At 47.2% G+C, this 24,979-nt stretch overlaps 1 pseudogene; it reads left to right on the top strand.

Annotated features, from left to right (window-relative positions):
- LOC136625283 (uncharacterized) overlaps positions 1–17,755 on the top strand; it is a 34,002-nt pseudogene extending 16,247 nt beyond the window's left edge.
- Positions 17,756–24,979: the final 7,224 nt, after the last annotated feature.

Here is a 24,979-nt window from a genome sequence, read left to right on the forward strand (position 1 = left end):
AACATGCTGGGCTTCATCTCAGGTTCCCTGGTCCCACTATTCAGCCACAATAGCGGCAAGAGTGGGCCGTCCGCCCTAACAATTTTTACTTTGGACAAACCCTCATTAGCAAGGCACACCTTAGCTAAGCACCACACTACCTCCAACCAAGCACAAGCACTGCCTGCGGGACATGCCACTGCCTCTTCTCCTGGGTTACATGCTGCCCAAACCCCGCCCCCCCTCCACGCACGACCCTGCGTCCGCAGCGCACACAAAAGTGTCCCTGTGCAGCCTTCAGCTGCTCTCATGCCACACGCTGGCCTCATAGCCACACCACCCTCATGACTATTTATAAGTGTGTCTGCCATGAGGAGGAACCAGAGGCACACACTGCAGAGGGTTGGCAGAGCCAGGTAGCGACCCTCTTTAAAAAGGGCGGGGCGATAGCCCACAATGCTGTAGAGAATTGATGAGAAATTGACGTTTGATCCTGAGCCACCTCTGTCAGGAGCTGCAAACGTGGGCATAAGTTACATAGCAATGGGGAATCCATATGCCCACACAGTATTCATTTTTTCTAGGTGTCGCATTGCTCAGTCGACACTGCAAGGGGAAAGCCATCTGCACTCTGCCCCCTACCCAAGTCAGTCAGTGTCTTTGTGCCAGATAGGTCAAACCCCGCGATGGGAACTAAGTGTGCACCAACAGCATAGGTGGGTCCTAGGCAACCCAAGACATGAACAATAAATAAATCAGAGCGGACGACATAGGCCTCTGCACAAACCGACAGCAATTGCGGGCCTACAGCGGACTCCAATGCTAGCGTAGCTCTGAATGTCTCATTAGTGCTGTCTGGCTCTTCTAGTTTGTCCCAATGCAGTGCCCCGGATAGCTGAGCTAGCGTGAGATAAAGTGCAGGTTGGCTTCGGCCCACACTCCATGCCCTAGTCAGTCTGGCCTTTTTTCATAGTCACAGGCAGATACAACTCTGCTATGGGAAGTCTGTGTGGACCCACAGCATAGGTTGCTCCCTGGAACCCACCGGCGGTACATAAATAAATCCCATTGCAGTGCCCTGCACAGCTGAGCTAACGTCAGATAAAATACAGGTGGGCTTCGGCACTCACTGCATGCCCCAGTCAGACTGGGTTTTTTTATAAATAGACACAGCCAGGCACAACTCCCCTATGGAAATTCTGTGTGCACCCACAGCATGGGTTGCTCCCTGGAACCCACCGGCGGTACATACATAAATCCCATTGCAGTGCCCTGCACAGCTTAGCTAACGTCAGCGAAAATACAGGTGGGCTTCGGCACACACTGCATGCCCCAGTCAGACTGGGGTTTTTTATACATAGTCACAGACAGGTATACCTCCGCAATGGGAATTCCGTGTGCACCCACAGCATGGGTGGGTCCCAGTAAGCCACCGACGGAACATAAATAAATAAATCCCATTGCAGTGCCCCGGACAGCTGAGCTAACGTGAGATAAAATACAGGTGGGCTTCGGCCCACACTATACGTCCCAGTCAGACTGGGTTTTTTTCTATGAATAGACACAGCAATGTACAACTCCAATATGGGAATTCCGTGTGCACCCACAGCATGGGTGGCTCCCTGAAACCCACCGGCGTTACATAAATAAATCCCAATGCAGTGCCCCGGACAGCAGAGCTAACATGAGATAAAATACAGGTGGGCTTTCGCCCACACTGCATGCCTCAGTCAGACTGGGTTTTTTTTAAATAGACACAGCCAGGTACAACTCCCCTATGGGAATTCCGTGTGTACCCACAGCATGGGTGGCTCCCTGGAACCCACCAGCGGTACATAAATAAATCCCATTGCAGTGCCCCGGACAGGTGAGCTAGCGTGAGATAAAATACAGGTGGGCTTCAGCCCACACTGCATGCCCCAGTCAGACTGGGTTTTTTTTATAAATAGTCACAGGCAGGTACAACTCCGCAATGGGAATTCCGTGTGTACCCACAGCATGGGTGGCTCCCTGGAACCCACCGGCGGTACATAATTAAATCCTATTGCAGTGCCCCGGACAGCAGAGCTAAAGTCAGATAAAATACAGGTGGGCTTCGGCACACACTGCATGCCCCAGTCAGACTGGGGTTTTTTATACATAGTCACCGGCAGGTATACCTCCGCAATGGGAATTCCGTGTGCACCCACAGCATGGGTGGGTCCCAGTAAGCCACCGACGGAACATAAATAAATAAATCCCATTGCAGTGCCCCGGACAGCTGAGCTAACGTCAAATAAAATACAGGTGGGCTTCGGCCCACACTACACGTCCCAGTCAGACTGGGGTTTTTCTATGAATAGACACAGCAATGTACAACTCCAATATGGGAATTCCGTGTGCACCCACAGCATGGGTGGGTCCCAGGATGCCACCGGCGGAACATAAATAAATCCCATTGCAGGGCCCCGGACAGCTGAGCTAACGTCAGATAAAATACAGGTGGGCTTCGGGCCCACACTGCATGCCCGAGTCAGACTAGGGTTTTTTTTATAAATAGACACAGCCAGGTACAACTCCCCTATGTGAATTCCGTGTGTACCCACAGCATGGGTTGCTCCCTGGAACCCACCGGCGGTACATACATAAATCCCATTGCAGTGCCCCGGACAACAGAGCTAACATGGGATAAAATACAGGTGAGCTTCAGCCCACACTGCATGCCCCAGTCACACTGGGGTTTTTTTTATAACTAGACACAGCCAGGTACAACTCCCCTAAGGGAATTCCGTGTGTACCCACAGCATGGGTGGATCCCTGGAACCCACAGACGGTACATAAATAAATCCCATTGAAGTGCCTCGGACAGCTGAGCTAACGTGAGATAAAATACAGGTGGGCTTCGGCCCACACTGCATGCCCCAGTCAAACTGGTTTTTTTTATAAATAGTCACAGGCAGGTACAACTCCGCAATAGGAATTCCGCGTGCACCCACAGCATGGGTGGGTCCCAGGAAGCCACCCGTGGAACAAAAATAAATCCTATTGCTGTGCCCCGGATAGCTGAGCTACAGCCAGATAAAATGCAGGTTGGTTTCCACACACACTGCATGCCTCAGTCTATAAATAGACATAGCCAGGTACAACTCCCCTATGGGAATTCCGTGTGTACCCACAGCATGGGTGTCTCCCTGGAACCCACGGGCGGTACATAAATAAATCCCATTGCAGTGCCCTCCATAGCTGAGCTAACGTTAGATAAAAACTGGTTTGTTTTTTTTTATTAATAGTCACAGGCAGGTACAACTTAGCTATGGGAATTCTGTGTGCACCTACAGCACGGGCGGCTCCCTGGTATATTACTGTATCCCATTGCAGTGCCCCGGATAGCAGAGCTAATGTCACATAAAATACAGGTGGGCTTCGGTCCACACTGCATGCACCAGTCACACTGTTTTTTGGGGGCCAGATAGGTAGAACACCGAGATGTGAAAACTTAGTGCAGCCATACTATGCACAGACCCCTGTAGTATTCCTGTAGCAAACGTATAAGCTGACCCCAGTAACATTTCTGTAGTTACAGTATAGACAGACCCCAGTAACATTTTAGTTGCAGCAGTATAGACTGACCCTAGTAACATTTTAGTTGCAGCAGTATAGACTGACCCTAGTAACATTAATGTAGCTGCGGTATTGGCAGACCCCTGTAACATTTCTGCAGCTGAAGTATAGGCAGACCCCTGTAACGTTAATGCAGTTACGCACCTCTCCTTTGGTCCAAACAAGTATCTCCGATAACTGTGGTAACACGAGAGAAAATACCTGATGCACATTGCTGACCCCCTGACTCCAAGCGGGAGGAGGAGGTGGCATTACAAGGCCAAGACAGCATGACCAGGACCCACTATGGTCTGCTTGGGAAGCACGTTAGCGGGCCCAGGTTCAGGCTGGGTTCCGGGCCTCCACCGTGGATTTTGCCTCCATTGACAAAATCAAACCTTCTGATCCGCCTAAGAGCCAATGGACAAAAGTAAAGCCACAGAATAAAAGTGGAAGCGACAACAGCTGTGTGGAAAAGCTAGTATTGTCTGAGACAAGAGGGGTATTTGATAGCAATGAAAAGGATATTCTAGGAACTAAAAGTGGGCACTCCTCATCTCAATCAGAAATATGGAAAGGCTTCATTCATATGTTTTCTGTTGACCATTGCAAAGTGTTAGCAATGCAAGTTTCTGGCTATACCACTCATCTTTGTCAGGAATTACCAAAGATGATCACAAGTAAAGGCCTCTTCAATCAGTCCAAAATCATTCCGGGAGTATGTGGCTCTCAGCTGGCCTGCTTCCACCAAGGATATGTGCCTGCTGCTACTCTGTCCCAAGCCCTGTAGGGATGCTGTGTTCGAGAGCCGACTCTATTCCTACCTCAGCATAACACAACACTATGTAATTATTATCTGCACTAACAAGATGGAAGCCATAATTGCTCTACCGCTCGGCTAAATGCTTCAGCTAGGGATAATCGAATAGCACCCTGGTTGTATATCTTTGGTTTTTGGAACTGTGCCCAGGATTAAAAGGGACGGGGGGGGGGGGGGGGGGGGGCGGGTGCATTTCTATTGTGCTGGTTAAGGTGAAATTCTTGGATTGCCGCAAGAGGGACCAAAGCTTTACCATTTGCCAAGAATGTTTACATTGTTGGAGGAGGAGGAGGAGGGGGGGGGTTTAAAGGGGGTAGCATTACAAGGCTAAGACAGCATGACCAGGACCCGCTATAGTCTGTGTGGGAACTACGTTAGCGGGCCCAGGTTCAGGCTGGGTTCTGCGATACCACTGTGGATTTTGCCTACATGGGCAAAATCAAAGCTTCAGATACGAATAAGAGCCAATGGACAACAGTGAAGCCACAGAACAAAAGTTCAAATGACAATCCGCGCCACCATATAGTAATCAATGAGATTGACTCACCTGGTGCATAGCGGGGTTCCTATGCAGCGCTAGGAACAACCCGCTTGCACCTGTAGTCCAAGTATGCCCATAGTAAATGAAGAAAATTCAGAAATCCTTCAATGAAGAAGGAGAGTCGCTGGAATGAAGGATCCCAGAGAGAGGCACGTCTCTCAATGGGTTAAATATATAGATTTTCAAAGTAACAAAAAGTTTCTTTCTGCGCTCGTCCTGTAGATCTTCTTGTGTGGAATAAAAAAAATCAAATAAACGGTCACGGAGGACAGTTTTTTATAATAGTATATTTATTCCCAAAATACAAAATAAAAAAGTTGCATGCAAGAAACAACTTGCTGTAGTAGATGGACAACGCGTTTCGGCGTTCTCAGACGCCTTTCTCAAGTGTACCAATACATTGAAAATACATCTTTTAAATAGTCGGTCTTACCTTTTGGAGGTGGGAGTTACAGGTGCTCGGCGTGCGCTCTCGTGGCGTGTCGCTCTGGCGCAATGTATGAGCGTCATGGCTCTGTAGTGAAAAGGTGTTTTAGCGCAAGTGTGCGCTACTATTGAACGTAGAGTCCGTAATGTGGAACGGTAAATGCGTATCTGTGCAAACCTGTACTAGTCAATTACATAGCACTGGAAACTGCGGGGCTCCCGTTATGTCGCTATATTAAGGGTCGCTAAATAATATTTAGCTTCCTTTGGAGGTCGGAGCGACCCTTAATATAGCGACATAACGGGAGCCCCGCAGTTTCCCGTGCTATGTAATTGACTAGTACAGGTTTGCACAGATACGCATTTACCGTTCCACATTACGGACTCTACGTTCAATAGTAGCGCACACTTGCGCTAAAACACCTTTTCACTACAGAGCCATGACGCTCATACATTGCGCCAGAGCGACACCCCACGAGAGCGCACGCCGAGCTCCTGTAACTCCCACCTCCAAAAGGTAAGACCGACTATTTAAAAGATGTATTTTCAATGTATTGGTACACGAGAAAGGCGTCTGAGAACGCCGAAACGCGTTGTCCATCTACTACAGCAAGTTGTTTCTTGCATGCAACTTTTTTATTTTGTATTTTGGGAATAAATATACTATTATAAAAAACTGTCCTCCGTGACAGTTTATTTGATTTTTTATTCCACACAAGAAGATCTACAGGACGAGCGCGGAAAGAAACTTTGTTACTTTGAAAATCACACAACAAAAGTGTGATATGAAGCTGGGGACCCCAGAAACTTTCCTCTCTCCTAATCCCTCAGCAGCCAGCTGCGATTCACCTGGACCAGGAACTCGGTCTGTGCCCACATCCTCACTTGGACTTCCGCGTCCTCACCCACGGCCACGTCCTCTAGGCCTACCCCTACCCCTCAGCATGGTGGATTACGAATACAGCAGACACTGAGTGTGGTAAAAATTAGGCGCTTATTGGCCTGCACTTGGAGGCTGACAGCGGTACTGTAACGCACACAGTAGGCCGAAAAAATAATACGCTTGCCTGCAGAAGGGCCAAGCTGGCAAAGTAAATCAGTCACGTTTTCTTTCCCTGCTACAATGACTGGATTATCCAGGAAAAAGTTGCACATCCCCAATCTGGCGCAGTTGCAGTTCCCACAGGACATAGGCCTCGGCATACTGCTTCAGCAGTCATAGGCAGGAAGCTGACTTTCACTGCACCCAGGACATAGGCCTCTGCACAAAACCTCAGCAATCACGGGCATACAGCGGACTCCAATGCTAACGTAGGTGTGAACGTCTCATTAGGGCTGTTTCGCTCCTCTTGTTTGTCACAATGCAGTGCCCCGGATAGCCGGGGATAACGTGAGATAAAATACAGGTTGGCTTTGGCCTACACTCCATGCCCTAGTCAGTCGGGAAGTTTTTTTGTATTCTTTTTTTTTTTGGTTATGTCCAGATACTTAGAACACTGTGATGGGAAAACGTAGTGCACCCATACTATGCACTGACTCCTGTAATATTACTGTTGTAAAAGTATAAGCTGACCCCACTAACAGTTATGATGCAGAAGAAATCTAGGTAGATCCCAGTAACATTTCAGTAGTAACAGTATAGACAGACCCCAGTAACATTTCCCTAGCAGCAGTATAGACATTGCCCAGTATTAGTAACATTTTATTTGCAGCAGTATACACAGACCCCAGTAACATTTCAGTAGCAGCAATGTAGGCAGACCCCAGTAACATTTCATTTACAGCAGTATAGACAGACCCCAGTAACATTTAATTTGCAGCAGTATAGACAGACCACAGCAACATTTCTGTAGAAGCAGTATAGACCGACCCTAGTAACATTTCAGTAGTAACAGTATAGACAGACCCCAGTAACATTTCAGTAGTAACAGTATAGACAGACCCCAGTAACATTTAATTTACAGCAGTATAGACAGAACCCAGTAACATTTCATTTACAGCAGTATAGACAGAACCCAGTAACATTTCATTATAAGCAGTATAGACAGACCCCATTAACATTTCATAAGCAGCAGTGTAGGCAGAGCCCAGTGACAATTTAGTAGTTGGAGTATAGACAGACCCCAGTAACATTTCATTTGCAGCAGTATAGACTGACAGCAGTAACATTTCATTTGCAGCAGTATACACAGACCACAGTAACGTTTCAGTAGCAACAGTATAGACAGACCCCTGTAACATTTCCGTAGCAGCCGTATAGGCATAGCCCAGTATTAGTAGCTGTTACGGCACTCTGCCCCCCGAGCGCCAGTTGGGGTGCCCTGATCTCCCGCACCCCCACTGTCCCTGCCTACTTGCCTCGGCCCTGGCTAACCCCAGGCGGACAACTGGACGGCGGTCCCTGCCCTGGCTAGGGACCTGGCGACTGACAAGCAGGAAACTACCTAATGGGGGGAACAGAGTGCCGACAGAGGAGGCAGATGAATCAGACCAACAAAACATACAAGGCTGGAGATGGGACTCACAGGCAAACTGGCAGGGTGCTGGATAGCAACTAGTACTGACTGGGCCAGACTAGATTAGAGGCTAGCAGAACCAACACAAACAGACAGAGTAATAGGGGACCAGAGGGAGCTGACCGACAACTAGAACCGCAGACAGACTGGCTAGGTGCATGCAGAACCAATAACTGGCAATGAGCTCACTTCACTGCCAGTCTTTTAACCACAAGGTTCCGCCCAGGGGCGGAGAGTGGGAGGAGGCAACTCCGCCCACTGCTGTATAAGAAGAACGGAGGAGGGCGGGCGGCACCCTACGGGCGGACACACCCATGCCGCCGCCCACAGCTGCTGGGATAACCTCGACACAGGGCTCCAGGCCGCCGGAGCGACGCGCCGCGCTGTATGGTAACAGTAGCATTTCATTTGCAGCAGTATACACAGACCCCAGTAACATTTAAGTAGTAACAGAATAGACAGACCCCAGTAACATTTCAGTTGCAGCAGTATAGACTGACCCCAGTAACATTTCAGTAGTAACAGAATAGACAGACCCCAGTAACATTTCAGTTGCAGCAGTATAGACTGGCCCCAGTAACATTTCAGTTGCAGCAGTATAGACCGACCCCAGTAACATTTCATTTGCAGCAGTATACACAGACCCCAGTAACATTGCAGTAGCAACAGTATACACAGACCCCAGTAACATTTCAGTAGTAACAGAATAGACAGACCGCAGTAACATTTCAGTAGTAACAGAATAGACAGACCCTAGTAACATTTCAGTAGTAACATTATAGACAGACCCCAGTAACATTTCATTTGCTGCAGTATACACAGACCCCAGTAACATTTCAGTAGCAGCAGTGTAGGCAGACCAAAGTAACATTTCTGTTGCAAAAGTATAGGAAGACCCCTGTAGCATTACTGTGGCAGAAGTATAGGCAGGCAGACCCGTGTGACATTTCTGTAGCAAGAGTGTAGGCCAACCCCGGACACATTGGTGTACCATGAGTGTAGGCGAAGGACAGACAAATTACTGGGATTACAGTGTAGGCGAGGGCCCGAAAAATTGCTGTACCAACAGTAGAAATGTACCCCAGAAAAATTGCTCAACCGAGAGGGCAGGTGAAACCCATTAATATTTTAGCTTACTGTGTCTTAATGTGTAACAGAGCCTGGAGGCAGCCCTGTTAAAAAAAATTGGTTCATGTTGAAGTTTCAATCCTTCACTTAGTAACGTTGAAATATTGTTTGACAAAAGTTATATGAGCCTTTTGGGCCGCAGAAAAATTGGCAGTTCAGCGTGATGACAGGATGTTTCAGGAGGAGGAGGACTAATATCATACACAGATTGACAAAGGTAAATGTCCCTTTTTTTACATGATAGAGAAGAGTGTTTTTTTCTGGGGTTGCAGCGAAAAGATTGTTTAGATAACGCTGCTCTCCGCTGGTGGAGAAGAGAAGTCTGGGGAAATCCAGGCTTTGTTCATCTTTATGAGTGTAAGCATGTCGGCACTGTCAGTTGACAGGCGGGTACACTTATCCATGATCATTCCCCCAGCTGCATCAAACACCCTCTCTGACAAGACGCTAGCGGCAGGGCAAGCAAGCACCTCCAGGGCATACAGCGCGAGTTCGTGCCACGTGTCAAGCTTTGACACCCAGTAGTTGTACGGAGCAGAGGCGTCACGGAGGACGGTGGGACGATCGGCTATGTACTCCATCACATCTTTTTACAGTGCTCCCTCCGACTCAGCCTTGACTGGGGAGTGGTGACACAGTCTTGCTGGGAAGCCATAAAGCTGGCAAAGGCCTTGGAGAGTGTTCTACTGGCTGCGTTGAACATGCTGCCTGATTTACGCGCCTCCCCTGCTACTTGGCTCTCGGAACTGCGCCTTCTGCCGCTAGCGCTGTCAGATGGGAAGTTTACCGTCAGTTTATCCACCAGGGCCCTGTGGTAGCATCACTTTTGAACCCCTTTCTTTTTCGTGAATGAGAGTGGAAAGGTTCTCCTTATACCGTGGGTCGAGCAGTGTGTACACCCAGTAATTTGTAGTGGCCAGAATGCGTCTAACGCGAGAGTCACGGGAAAGGCATCCTAACATGAAGTCAGCCATGTGTGCCAGGGTACCTGTACGCAACATATGGCTGTCCTCACTAGGAAGATCACTTTCTGGATCCTCTCCTCCTCCACAGGCCACACACGCTGAACAGATGAGAGGCAAGCAGGATGGGTACCCTCTGCAGTGGGCCCAGCTGTCTCTTCCCCCTCCTCCTCCGCCTCCAAAACGCGCTGAGATATAGACATGAGGGTGCTCTGACTATCCAGCGACATACTGTCTTCCCCCATATCCTGTTCTGACCGCAAAGCGTCAGCCTTTTTTGCTTTGCAGGGCACTACTCAACAGGCATAGCAGAGGAATGGTGACGCTAATGATTGCAGCATCGCTGCTCACCATCTCGGTAGACTCCTCAAAGTTTCCAAGGACCTGGCAGATATCTGCCATCCATGCCCACTCCTCTGTAAAGAATTGGGGAGGCTGACTCCCACTACGCCGCCCATGTTGGAGTAGGTATTCCACTACAGCTTGGTCAACATGTGTAGCATAGAGTTCCACCGTGTGGGCACGTCACAAAGCAGTCGGTGCACTGGCAGATTAAACCGATGTTACAGGGTCCGCAGGGTGGCAGCGTCCGTCTTGGACTTGCGTAATGTGCGCTGACCCGGCGCACCTTGCCGAGGAGGTCTGACAAGTGCGGGTAGTTTTTCAGAAACCGCTGAACCACCAAATTAAAGACGTGGGCCAGGCATGGCACGTGCGTGAGGCTGCCAAGCTGCAGAGCCGCCACCAGGTTACGGCCGCTGTCTCACACGACCATGCCCGGTTGGAGGCTCACACTGCTCTGTTTGTAATAAAGGTCTACCACGTGGACCCAAAAATTGTGATATGAAGCTGGGGACCCCAGAAACTTGCCTCTTTCCTAATCCCGCAGCAGCCGGCTGCGATTCACCTGGACCAGGAACTCGTCCTGTACCCACACCCTCACTTGGACCTCCGCGTCCTTGCCTGCGTCCACGTCCTCTAGCCCTACCCCTATCCCGCAGCATGGTGGATTACGAATAGAGCAGACACAGAGCGGTGTAAATAATTATAGAATTATTGGCGTACAGTTGGAGGCTGACAGTGGTATTGTAAGGCTAACTCCAGGCAGAAACAAAGAATACAGAAAGCTGCAAACAGGCTTAGCCATGCAATAGTGATTCACTACAACTCCTACCAGACACCCAGTAAATTTCAGACGGCCAGAGCTAGCCGTAAGAAGGAGCTTTTATTTAAAATTTTTTTGAAAAAGAATACAGGCTATATAGCGTGTATATGACTTTCCCTCTATCAGTGGCTGTGGCTGTACGCTGTGCGTGAAGTTGATGGCAGACACAGCGGTGTAAATAATTATGGAATTATTTGCATGCTGTTGGAGGCTGACAGCAGTATTGTAAGGCTAACTCCAGGCAGAAACAAAGAATACGGAAGGCTGCAAACAGGCCCAGCCATGCAATAGTGATTCACTACAACTCCCACCAGACACCCAGTAAATTTCAGACGGTCAGAGCTAGCCATAGAAAGGAGCTTTTATTTAAAAATTTTTTGAAAAAGAATACATGCTATATAGCGTGTATATGACTTTTCCCTCTATCAGTGGCTGTGACCGTACGCTGTGCGTGAAGTTGATGGCAGACACAGAGCGGTGTAAATAATTATGGAATTATTGGCGTACAGTTGGAGGCTGACAGCGGTATTGTAACGCTAACTCCAGGCAGAAACAAAGAATATGGAAGGCTGCAAACAGGCCTAGCCGTGCAATAGTGATTCACTACAACTCCCACCAGACACCCAGTAAATTTCAGACGGTCAGAGGTAGTTGTAAGAAGGAGCTTTTTATTTAAAATTTTTTTGAAAAAGAATACATGCTATATAGCGTGTATATGACTTTTCCCTCTATCAGTGGCTGTGACCGTACGCTGTGCGTGAAGTTGATGGCAGACACAGAGCGGTGTAAATAATTATGGAATTATTGGCGTACAGTTGGAGGCTGACAGCGGTATTGTAACGCTAACTCCAGGCAGAAACAAAGAATACGGAAGGCTGCAAACAGGCCCAGCCATGCAATAGTGATTCACTACAACTCCCACCAGACACCCAGTAAATTTCAGACGGTCAGAGCTAGCCATAGAAAGGAGCTTTTATTTAAAAATTTTTTGAAAAAGAATACATGCTATATAGCGTGTATATGACTTTTCCCTCTATCAGTGGCTGTCGCCCTACGCTGTGCATGAAGTTGATGGCAGGCACAGAGTGGTGTAAAAAATTATGGAATTATTGGCGTACAGTTGAAGGCTGACAGCGGTAATGTAACGCAAACTGCAGCCAGAAAAAAAAATACGGAAGGCTGCAGACAGGCCTAGCTGCATAATAGTGAAGCACTACAACTCCCAGCAGCCACGCAGTAAAATGCACACGGTCACAGGTAGCCGTAAGAAGGAGCTTTTTTTAAAAAAAATGTAAAAAAAGAATACAGGCTATATAGCGTGTATATGACTTTTCCCTCTATCAGCGGCTGTGGCAGTACGCTGTGCGTGAAGTTGACGGCAGACACAGACCGGTGTAAAAAATTATGGAAATATTGGCGTTCAGTTGGAGGCTGACAGCGGTAATGTAACGCAAACTGCAGCCAGAAAAAAATTATACGGAAGGCTGCAAACAGGCCTAGCTGTGCAATAGTGAAGCACTACAACTCCCAGCAGCCACGCAGTAAAATGCACACGGTCACAGGTAGCCCTAAGAAGGCCCGTTGGGGTCTTGTAGACTGGATTCTACACTACCACTGTCCCTGTCTCACCAGCACTGCCCCTATACTCTGTATAATTGACTACAGATTGAGAACGCTATAGCTGTAATAGCCTGCACAGCCCGAGATGAAAAAAAAAATTGGGGGTGCAAAACTGCTCCCAGCAGCCACAACAGTAATGCACATGGTCAGATGTGGCCCTAAGAAGGACCGTTGGGGTTCTTGAAGACAGGAACCTACACTAACACTATCCCTGAATGAGGAGCAGCACCTTCCCTAATCTCTGCCAGCGTGTGTCTGAGGCAAGCAGCGGGCGGGACAGGTTTAAATACTCGGCGGTCGCTTGATCTCACCAGCCACTCACTGCAGGGGGGTGGTATAGGGCTGGCACGTCAGGAGGAAGTTGTAATGCCTTCCCTGCATTTCTATTGGCCAGAAAATGGCGCTAAACATGCAGGGAAGGAAGTGGAATTGACTCGAGTACCGCGTGGTGCTCGTCCCGAGTAACGAGCATCTCGAGTACCCTAATACTTGAACGAGCATCAAGCTCGGATGAGTGTGCTCGCCCATCTCTAATCCTGATATTTTATATGACAGTGATCAATCTGTCACTATAGGAGGTATGGAAACTGTTTGTGTTTTCTGTGAAGCTCTAAAGTGGAAAGATGAGACTCCTGGAATGTGCTGTTGTAGTGGTAAAGTTCAACTTCCTCCATTTACAGACCTACCCATACTTCTTAATTCTCTTTTCATAGGGGAACATCCTGAAAGTGAACACTTTTTGAATTGTCTTACCTCCCCCGGCGTTCTGCGGCGCTGCTGCAGGATGTCGCTCTCTCCTGGTTCCTGGCAGAGCATTGCTTTCTGGACGCAGGGCTTGAAATCCCCGCCTCCAGAAAGCTACTGTGATTAGCTAACACACGCCGTCAGCCAATCACAGCCATTCAATGACATCATTGTCATTGGCTGTGATTGGCTGAAGGCACGTGTGTTTTCTGGAGGCGGGGATTTCAAGCCCTGCGTCCAGAAAGCAATGCTCTGCCGGGGACCAGGAGGGAGCGACAGCCTGCAGCAGCGCCGCAGAACGCCGGGGGAAGTGAATAATGATTTTTATTTTTTGCTCCGCTGTATTCCCGGCGTATAAGGTGACAGTTGGGGCGTCATCTTATACGCCCCGTCGCCTTATACGCCGGTATATACGGTATATATTTTTATTTTTACACATTTCTGGATGAATTGCAGGGAAGGGTTTATATATTTAAGCCCTTCCCGACAATTCATCACACACACGCCGGCAGCCCATTGCTTTCAGTGGAACCTGCTGTATTGCCGGCTCCATTGAATTCAATGGGCTAACATCGTTCTTCTCTGCCACAGCTGTTACAGCTGTGGCAGAGGAGAACGATCTTTATGCTGACAGTGCGGGGGGGGGCACTCTTGCCGCTATTGTGGCTTAATACTGGGACCTGTGAACTTGAGATGCAGCCCAACATGTAGCCCCTCGCCTGCCCTATCCGTTGCTGTGTCGTTCCCATCACTTTCTTGAATTGCCCCGATTTTCACAAATGAAAACCTTAGCGAGCATCGGCGATATACAAAAATGCTCGGGTCGCCCATTGACTTCAATGGGGTTCGTTACTCGAAACGAACCGTCGCGAAAATTTCGTCCCGAGTAACGAGCACCCGAGCATTTTGGTGCTCACTCATCTCTACAAATTAATATAAGATGTAAAAATGCATCTGTTGTCAATCCTAATTTGATTCGACAGCTTCAAAGAATGCTTCATGACTGCAACCCGTACATTAAAGACTTTAAATCTGCAGTGGAAAGTCTACCCAGTGATGACAAGGATCAGTTTCAAATAGTCATTCATGCTGAAAGAAATCCTGTAAATGCTCATAAGGGCTGTTTAACAAACCTACAGTCAATGAAGTTGCAGTCGTCATAGTAGGCCAAACATTTGGAAAAAGGGATATTGTGTTACAAGCTACAGACAGCAAACTTCATAGAATCAGCGAAATTCATCGATCATATGATGCTTTACAGTACCCAATTATGTTTTGCTATGGAGAAGATGGCTATTCCATATCTCTGCCTCAGGTATATCCTACCACGAAACAGCCACGTAACAAAACAATCTCAGCTTTGAATTTTTATGCGTATCGTCAAAATTAACAAAATCACATATTCCACTGTAGATCCTTCCTTAGCCAGTTTTTGGTGGACATGTATGCAAAAATAGAAACAGAGAGGTTAAATTTCATCCGAAATAACCAGAAAACATTGAGAGCAGAAAGTTACATTCACCTCAAAGACGCCATTGATAAAAATGATGCAGACATCAGACAGTTGGGCCAGGCTGTTATCTTGCCATCGTCATTCACAGGAGGACCACAGTACATGCACATACGTACCCAGGATGCAATGACCTATGTGTGTCACTATGGCCGTCCAGACTTATTCATTACTTTTACATGTAACCCAAAATGGACAGAAATTACAGAAGCTCTACTGCCCAGGCAGAAACCCCAGCATCGTCATGACATCACAAGTCGAGTTTTCCATCTTAAAGTTAAAAAGATCATGAGTTTGTTACCAAAAGGGAGTCTTTTTGGAAAGCCCAGATGTTACATGTATTCTGTCGAATGGCAGAAACGTGGTCTCCCTCACATTCATATTTTGTTATGGCTTGAAAATGCAATCACACCAGACCGGATTGACAATATAATTTCTGCAGAGATACCAAATCCAAAAGAAGATCCTATTCTGTACAACATTGTTAAACGTAATATGATACATGGGCCATGTGGAAACTTCAACACACATTCCCAGTGCATAAAGGATGGCAAGTGCTCCAAGAGGTACCCAAAGCCATTCCCCAGTGAGACCCAGACTGGTGATGATGGGTATCCGAAGTACAGAAGAAGATCGCCAAGTGAGGGTGGGTTTACAGTAACTATTGAGAAGGCTCAAAGGACTTGGGTACTTGATAACAGCTGGGTAGTTCCTTTTAATCCTGTTCTTCTCCGCACCTTTAATGCGCACATCAATGTTGAGTACTGCAATTCTGTCAAATCCATTAAATATATTTGCAAGTATGTGAATAAAGGTAGTGATCAGGCCACGTTCGCAGTGGAGAATGAATGTGATGAAATAAACATATACCAGACAGGTCGCTATATTAGCAGTTCTGAAGCCATTTGGCGCATTTTCTCTTTTCCATTCAATGAAATATTCCTTTCTGTAAAGCACCTTGCGGTTCATCTGGACAAAGAGTCTATTTCACTGCAGATAGTGCAATAGACAAAATTAACACCCCTTCAAAAACTACTCTTATAGGATTTTTTGAACTGTGTAAGGTTGATGGCTTTGCAAGAACCCTCCTATACCACGAAGTTCCTTCATTCTATTTATGGAAAAAAGATAGATTTGTTCAAAGAGAACAAGGAACATGCGTTATCGGATATCCAGGAGTGAAAAAAGACACAGTTCTTGGTAGAGTTTATACAGTGCATCCAAATAACTCTGAATGTTACCATTTGCGACTGCTACTGCATGAGGTTCGGGGCCCCACATCTTTCAGTCATCTAAAAACTGTTGACAGTGTGCTGCATCTAACATTCCAGTCAGCATGTAAGTCACTCGGCTTACTTGAGGATGACAGTCATTGGAATAAAACATTGGAAGAAGCAGCTTTGTCTGATTCAGCAGTTAGGTTGAGGGAATTGTTTGCCATCATGGTGGTCTTTTGTCAGGTGTCTGAGCCATTGCTGTTGTGGGAGACTCACAAAGACAATTTCTCTGAGGATATCTTGAGGCAAGTGCAGAGACATAATCAAGAAATAAACACAAAATAAAGAGCATATTTATAACAAGACCTTGATTTTGCTGGAAGACATCATTCTGTCTTTGGGAGGTCGAACCTTACAGGAGTATAGCTTACCAGAATCATTACGAACTGATGAGATTTTGGAAAACCGAGAATATCTGAAGCAAATTAATTACGATGTTGCAATACTGAAAGACACAGTGACAAAACACGAAGCATGCCTTACTGATGACCAAAAGATTGTCTACCATAAAGTACTACAAAGTGTTGAGTCTAATTCAAACAAAGTCTTCTTTTTGGATGCATCAGGAGGAACTGGAAAAATCTATTTGATAAATTTGTTGTTGGCCAAAGTAAGGAGCACAAAAAACATTGCAATCGCTGTAGCATCCTCAGGCATTGCTGCTACACTACTACAGGGAGGAAAAACGTCACACGCCACCTTCAAGCTGCCATTAAATTTAAATCGAGTTGAAGCCCCAGTCTGCAGCATTTCAAAGCAGAGTGACCTTGCATCAGTACTCCAAGACTGTAAACTTATAGGTGGGATGAATGTACAATGACGCATAAAGCCAGAATAGAGGCAGTTGACCGCACTCTTCGAGATCTCCGTAACAGCAACAAACTTATGGGAGGAGTCACAGTGTTGTTCTCAGGATACTTCAGGCAAACTTTACCTGTCATGCCCCAAGGTACTCGTGCTGATGAGGTCAATGCTTGCCTCAAGAGTTCCTTCCTTTGGCCAAAAGTAGAAAAATTATCTCTTTCTACAAATATAAGAGTTCATCTGAGGGGTGACATCAATGCCAGTGAATTTGCTCATCTTCTGTTAAAAATAGGCAGTGGAGAGCTTAACAACATCCATAGCATCCTTAGGATCCCACCAAACCTGTGTACTACTGTCGACTCTGTAGACAGTCTCATAGCAGAAGTATATCCTGACATTAAACACCTCAGACAGAAACCTGCCTCTTGGCTACGAGAAAGAGCATTGTTAACGCCTACAAACGCTTCTGCCTCTGCGTTAAATCATTGTTTGTTAGAACGTCTTGGTGGAAGGGAGACTGTTTACAAGTCGATTGACTCAGTTCTGAACAGTGATGATGCTGTCAACTATCCTGTTGAGTTTCTTAATACACTGGAGCCGCCAGGAATGCCAGCTCACCGCCTTACTCTCAAAGTCAGAGCAGCCATAATGTTGTTACGGAATTTGAACCCTCCAAAACTGTAATGGAACAAGGCTGCAAATAAAGACACTGCAGCGGAATGTTATTGAGGCGACTGTGTTCACAGACCGTGGTGAAGGTGAAACAGTGTTTATTCCACGGATACCTATAATCCCTTCAGACTACATTTTTGAATTTAAGTGGCTTCAATTTCCCATTAAATTATGCTTCGCCATGACTATTAACAAGTCACAGGGGCAGTCACTAACAAAGGCTGGTATAGATGTGAGACAGGGCTGTTTTTCTCATGGCCAGTTCTATGTGGCGTGTTCTCGAATCGGCCAGCCAAGTAACCTGTTCATACTGTCTCCTGGGGGTGACAAAGAGGCCCTCACCACTTAATACCATTATTTGTTTTCTATTTGAAAAATGTGACGTTTTAAATGTTTCTTTTAAGCAAAGTCTTAAACTTACCTATGATGAGAGTTACTGTCCGGGTACTGAAGTCCGGGTACTGGAAGTCCCTAAAAGCTACCCGTAACCCCTGTCCCTACCTACTTGCCCCCCTGGGCTAAGCCCCAGGGCGACAACTGGGCGGCGGTCCCTATACTCACTAGGGAAGCAGGGCAGAAAGTCAGACTTACAAACAAATACCGAGACAAACAGACACAGAGGCAAGTCAGAAAGTCCGGGTCGGCAACAGGAGAATATGCGGTACAAGGGATCAGGCGAAGTCAAAGTCAGGTTCCAAAGCAGAGGGTCACAACGGGAAGTCAGGTAAGGATAACGCGGGTGTAGCCTGGAGACAAACATACACTGGCAATGCTAGAGAGAAACAGGCACGTTTAAATGCTGTCAGAACTCCCGCCCCAGCAGCTGATTGGGGCGGGGAGCCAGCCAGCAGCCAGACCTAGGCAAAAGGCAGCGAGTGCAGATCCCAGACATGCAGCAGCAAGTGCAGATGCTGCTAGTCCTAACAGTTACATTCCTAAGTTTAGTATTTTACATTCATATTTGTTATTTACAACAAAAACTACCTTTTTAGTTTTAACGAGGAATTATTATTTCCTTTTAAAATTCTATTGTTTTCTTATTTGTTTTTCACAAATCTTTTTAATTAAATTTTTTATTTTATATGAAGGAAACGTCGCATGGTTACCTCCACGTGGTGTTTCCTGGGTAACGCAATGAACCATGCAAAATGGTGAACATATTTTTTTTCCTCAGTATCTCTAAAGTAACCACGACTTCATAAGATTTTCCGTGTGAACACCAGATAAACACCAGTACCAAATTAACTCGGGCGAAGCCGGGTATATCAGCTAGTTTATAATAAGTGGGGCATATTGTTGACTTTTTTTTGTTTTTTTTAAATCAATGTTTATTGGAATTTTTATATTTAAATTAAGACATACAAATGAAGTCACAATATTTAAGCAGGGTATCAATCGTATTACAAATAGTATGGAATATTGCAAACCAGAATGCTCATCTCGGGGAGGGTTACGGTCCGCAGCTCCTGGGCCGATTGCACAGTCAAGGCCACCCCGGAGAGCAATAAAGATGAACAGCAACAAGAAAACAGACAGACAAGACAGACCAGACAGACAGGGGGGGGGGGGGGGAAGTTGTATAGAGTAGGGGTGGGGGTAGAAGGGGATTAAGGGGGCTGGGAGGGGTGGGACGTAGGCTCCAATAATTGTTAAGGTGTCTGCCCGTAGCCTAAGAGGCGTGGGGCTGGCTCGTCTAATGTAGGGAGTCAGAGGAGGAAGTATCTCTTAAGACCCACTTCATCTCAGCACGCCCAGCAGGCAGGGGCCTCTCTAGCTGGGTAGATTTAGAATTTGTTCCTCAACGAGCGCCACGGACTCCAGGTTTTTCGGTAGTTGTCGTGGCTACCGTTTGACCAGCTGACTAATTCTACAAGATTAGCAAGAAGGTCAACTCTATCCCCCCACTGTGACAAGGACGGAGAGGTTTGTTGACGCCAAAGTAATGGGATAAGTGCCTTGGCCGCGTCGATGAGGAAGGCTAAGAGTTTGTGTTTGAAGGGGTGGAAGGCGGAGGTAGGCTTCCACAGGAGAACCAGTTCAGGGGAGAGCTTAAGGTTTGCAGACAGCTTTTTCAGAACTCTCTCCACATCGGTCCAGTAAGAGGAGATAAGCGAGCATTTCCACCACATTTCCTCCGTGCGGGGCCAGTGCATGATCGAATAGCCACTGAGGAGTCCTATACCACCTCGCCAGAAGTTTATAATGGCACTCCTGGGAGGTGACACAGGGGGAGAGGCCAAAGGCCGTCTTCAGTATAATCTTGGTGTCACTCTGGGAGAGGGAAATGTGAAGTTCTCTCTCCCATGAGGTTAGGAAGGCAGGTTTAGAGGATAAGGGGGGGAGAAATAAAGTGTTTGCGTAGGAAAGCTATTTTTCTATTGGTCTCATAACTCCCCATTAAGACTGTCTCAAAGACGGATCTTGGTCTAGTGGATTTAAATTGGGAGAAGAAATCCCGGAGTACATTTGTTATGTGGGTGGACTGGAGTAAAGATAGTGTTTGGTAAGGCAATAGCTTCTGGACTATTTCCGTGGGAGGTCTGTGTGCCAAGATCTAGATGTCACAATTTTTTTTATCCTTAAAGATTTTCCAGATACTGGCTGAGCAAGGGTCTAAAGGTAGGTCCAGGATTCTGTAGAGAGAACAAAGAGGAGCACATGGAGATGGAGAGGGTGCCAGGGACTCTCTCATTGCGTTCCAGGCCTTGAATGGGCCTTTGAGTAGGGGGTCCTCCCTAGCCCTTCTTGAGCCGCTCTTGTCGGGGTACCACAGATCCCCTCTGAGGGACGGACCAAAGGTCTTCTCAGCCATAGAGAAAATAAGCCGTCTCTCCTTGAGAGTGCTAACTCCATCCAGTAGTGTAGCTTGGAGGCTAGATAGAAGTCATGGACGCAAGGCATACCGATGCCACCCTCGTCGAGCCTTTTCACCAGGAGGCAATTAGCTAATATAGGTCTTCTCCTTTTCCATACATACCCTGAGAATATTGTTCTGGGAGCTTTAAAGAAACTGCCAGGGAGGTGTATTGGGAGGAGTCGGATCTGATAAAGGATCACCGGAAGCACGTAAGATTTTAGAACATTTTTTCTGCCTAGCCAAGAAATAAAAGGCAGGTCATAGGCACGCACAAGGGTTTTAACCTTAGTCAGGAGGGGAACAAAATTAGCAGAATAAAGGTCTTCTGTCCTTTTGGTGATTTTTACGCCTAAAAAAATCAATCTGAGATTCAGACCAGGCAAAGGGGATGCAAGGTCTTATAACTTTGCGATGGGAAGATGGGATAGAGACTAGAGATGAGCGAACGTGTCCGTAACGGACACATCCGCACCCGGACACCGGCTTTAGCGAACACTGGAGTGTTCGCGCGTAAGTGTCCGGGTGCCGCCGGGGGGCGGGGAGATGCGCGGCGGCGCGGGCGGCAGTAGCGGGGAACAGGGGGGAGCCCTCTCTCTCTCCCTCTCCCCCCCACTCCCCGCCGCACCCCCCCGCGCTGCCACGGCGGCCCCCGAACTTTTTCGCCCGAACACCGAGGTGTTCGCAAAGTTCGGTGTTCGGGCGAAAAAGGGGCGGGGCCGAACGTGTTCGCTCATCTCTAATAGAGACGTTGAGGACAATGGACTTAGCAAAATTGGCTTTGAGATTAGACAGGGTGCCAAATTCTTCCAGAAGTTTGACCAATCTGGGTAGGCCCGATTTCGGGTTTGTTATCAGGAAGACAATATTGTCGGCAAAAGCAGCCAAGGACAGTTTGTCTCTATTAAATTTCAGTCCCTGAATCTCAGGGCCCTCCCTGATCTTTTGTAGAAAGGGTTCTAGTGTTAGGATAAAAAGGGATGGGGAGAGAGGGCAGCCCTGGCGAGTGCCGTTTTTGATGTTAAAGGGGGGAGATAGAGAGTCGTTAATTTTAATTCTGGTGAAGGGCATAGCGTATAGGGAGAATATGGCTGACACAAACCTCGGAGGTATGCCGAAGTGCAACAGGACCAATTCCATATAAAGCCAATCCACCCTATCGAATGCTTTTTGAGCGCCTGTCCTTACTAAAGCTGGGGGGATACTGTGAGTCTGGGCAAATCTCGATGCGTGTAGTAATCTTAGACAGTTGTCTTTGCCCTCTCTTCCTTCTGCAAAGCCAGTTTGCTCTATGTTGATTAAGATATGGAGGTGTAATTCCAGCCTTTTAGCTAGGAGCTTCGCACAGTTAATTAACTAAATTGGCCTGTAGCTTCCACACACCTCCGAGTCCTTATTTTCTTTTTGTACTAGGGTTATATGGGCCTCTTGTGCCTGTTTCGGAAAAGGGGAGCCCTGAAGTAAGGAATTAAAGAGCTCTCTGAGCTGAGGGATTAAGGTATGTTTAAATGATCTATAATAGATTAGTGGGAAGCCGTCTGGGCCAGGGCTTTTCCCAGGCGGGCATGAGGCAAGTACGTCTTCAATTTCTTGCGTAGTGACAGGGGTCAGCAGCACGTCAGCCTCTGCGTCTCCAATCGTGAAGAGTTTCAGCTCTTTTAAAAAGGCGTTAATCTGGTCTCTGGTGGTATTGGTGGCCTCCGGGGTAGTTATTTCCTTAAGGTTGTACAGCTGAGAATAGAAGGTCTGGAATTCTTTTGCTATATCCTGTGTCGTTTGACCGTGAAAACCGAGGGAGTTTTGATAGATTTAATAAAATTTCTAGAGCGGGCCTTTTTGATAAGCATGGACATACATATACTGCCTTTGTTTCCTTGGGCATAGACTGTGTGTTTGAGATGGAGATGCTTCTTATAAAATTTGGTGTCTAGGCATAGTCTAAGGTCTTTCCTGAGGGTGATTAGTTCGTCGAGCTTTATTTTGTTTTGGGAGGATTTAGCAGCTTGTTCTATTTAGCAATTTGTTGGAGTTTTTCGTCGATCTCAATCTGTTGCTTTTTCTTGACTCTTGTGCCTAAGGCGATCAACAGGCCTCTGGAGAAGGCCTTATGGGCCTCCGACCCAAACCGGATTGTCAGGTCGGGCGTTTTGTTGAGTTGGAAGTATTCTACTAAAAGAGAATTGATTTGTTCTCTGTCACTCTCTGAGTCCAGCATTGAAGGGTTTAATCTCCATCTCCACTCCCGGGGGAGGGGGAAGGGGTCCTGAGAAGGGCGGAGTTCAACATGTCCTGGAGCGTGATCAGAAATGGTTATGGGGTTAATGCTAGCTTTTAGGACTAAGAGTAGGAGGGTGGAGGACACAAAGATATAGTCCAGACACTGAAACAAGGAGTGGACCGAAGAGTAGTATGTGTAGTCTTTTGTAGAGGGGGATCGATATCGCCATGTGTCCACGACTCCAAGCCCAGCCAGACTGTGAGCTAATCTCCTCAGTCTAATCTGAGAGACCTGTGATCTCCCGACTGACGAGTCCAACAATGGGCAAAGAGTAACATTAAAGTCCCCTCCCAGGAGAATAGGGCTCGTAGCAAAGTGCCCGAGAATCTCCAGTTGTTTAATCAGCCAAGGCACTTGATCTATATTAGGGGCATAGAGGTTTGCTATAGTCAATTTAGTATTGTTAAATGTGCCCCTCAAGAATAGTACCCTGCCTTCCTCGTCGGCATACTGGGCCTTGCAGGTGAAAGTGACTGATCTATGGAACAGAATCGAGACTCCCTTAGAGGATGACGTTGGGTGAGAGCTATGGAACCCTTGTGGGAATTGCTTCCCTGGCAGGGATAAACATCTACTCCCCTTAAAGTGCGTCTCCTGTAAGAAAACAACCCTAGAGCCATACCTTTTTAGTAGGAGACTTAAATGGTGTCTCTTAGAGGGCGAATTCAGGCCCCGTATGTTGAACGTGGTGAGACGAAGCAGGTCCGACATGATGTTCCGGCGGACGAAGCGGTAGGGCGCCTACCAATGAGGATGCAAAAGGAGATTGTTAGCTGAGAGAAGGGGTTAGAGAGGCTCTGAAAGATTATGGGAGCCCAGCGATTTGGGGTTTTGGGAGAGGTAGGGGAGGGAGGGCAGACACGGGGTAGGAAGGAGATATACACAAGGAGGGTGGTAGACAAATGTACTTTCTGACGGAGAAAAAGATAAACAAGAAAAAACAGGTACTGTTGAAGGCAAACCTAAAAAAAAACTGGGTTGCCTATGGGTGGAGACGGGTTACCAGAACTGCTAAGTAGCAGAGAGCAGTCACTGATCACGCAGCCTGGTCTGTTAGGCACCAATAAGAACCTTTAAATTTAAAGGACAAGTAATAACTGAGACAAACATTCCGGGGAGGAAGAGCAGATAGGTTAACGCATTGTAAAAGTATGATTACTACCAAATGGGGTAATAGAACCTGAGAGAAATCTAAACGGTCAGAAAGGGAAAGTCCTTGCTGGCTACCCTCCAAGCACAATGATGGCAGCCGCATCAAAGCTTCCCTGCGGGAGCATTAATGTGTGAGCCTGGTCAGGTGGCAGGTAATTCAAGAGTCCAAATTCATAGCATCCTTATTCTTTTTCTTCTTGCTTTTTGACGATTTGGTGGTACTTGCTTGTTGCCAAGCCTCAGGAGGAGTCAGCCTGGGGAGTCTGGGGAAATCCGGGAGAGGGAGCCAGGAAGGTAGGTCCATTGGGTCTAGCTCAAGGTGGGCCCAGCAGTCCCGGAGATCCTCTGGGGATCTGATGGTGAGCCTGCGACCTTTGTGGGTAATGCCCAGGCCGAAGGGGAAAAACCAGGCGTACTTTATGTCCTTGGCTCTTAGGGCTTTGAGCAACGGGCGAAGAAGGCGGCGCTTTGTCAAGGTGGATGGGGCCAGGTCCTGAAAGATTTGGAGGGAAGCATCTCCGTATCTTAGGTCTATATGGGATCTCACTGCTTTCAGGATGGCAAAGGCGTCTTGGAATGAAAGCAATTTGCATATAACGTCTCTGGGAGTTTCTGTAGCAGAGGAGGGGGGGGGGTTCTAAGCGCCCTGTGAATGCGCTTAATAGAGATTGCGTTAGCTCTATCGGTGCCCAGTAGAAGATAAAAAATCTCACCGGCCACTTTGTGCAAGATATCCGTAGCCCAAGACTCAGGAAGGCCCTTAATGCGAATGTTAGAGCGCCTATTCCGGTTCTCTAGGTCTTCTTGCATTAAAATTGCTCGGTTAAGGTGATCGTGCTGGTCTTTCAGGGCTTTGGATAAGGCAATAGAGTGGTGGATGACCGAGGCAGATGATGTTTCTAAGTCCTCCACTCTGAGTTTCACCGTTACAGGGGATCAGTAGACGCTTAAA

Source organism: Eleutherodactylus coqui, chromosome 1 (genome assembly GCF_035609145.1).
Source record: "Eleutherodactylus coqui strain aEleCoq1 chromosome 1, aEleCoq1.hap1, whole genome shotgun sequence".
Taxonomy (NCBI): Eukaryota; Metazoa; Chordata; class Amphibia; order Anura; family Eleutherodactylidae; genus Eleutherodactylus; species Eleutherodactylus coqui.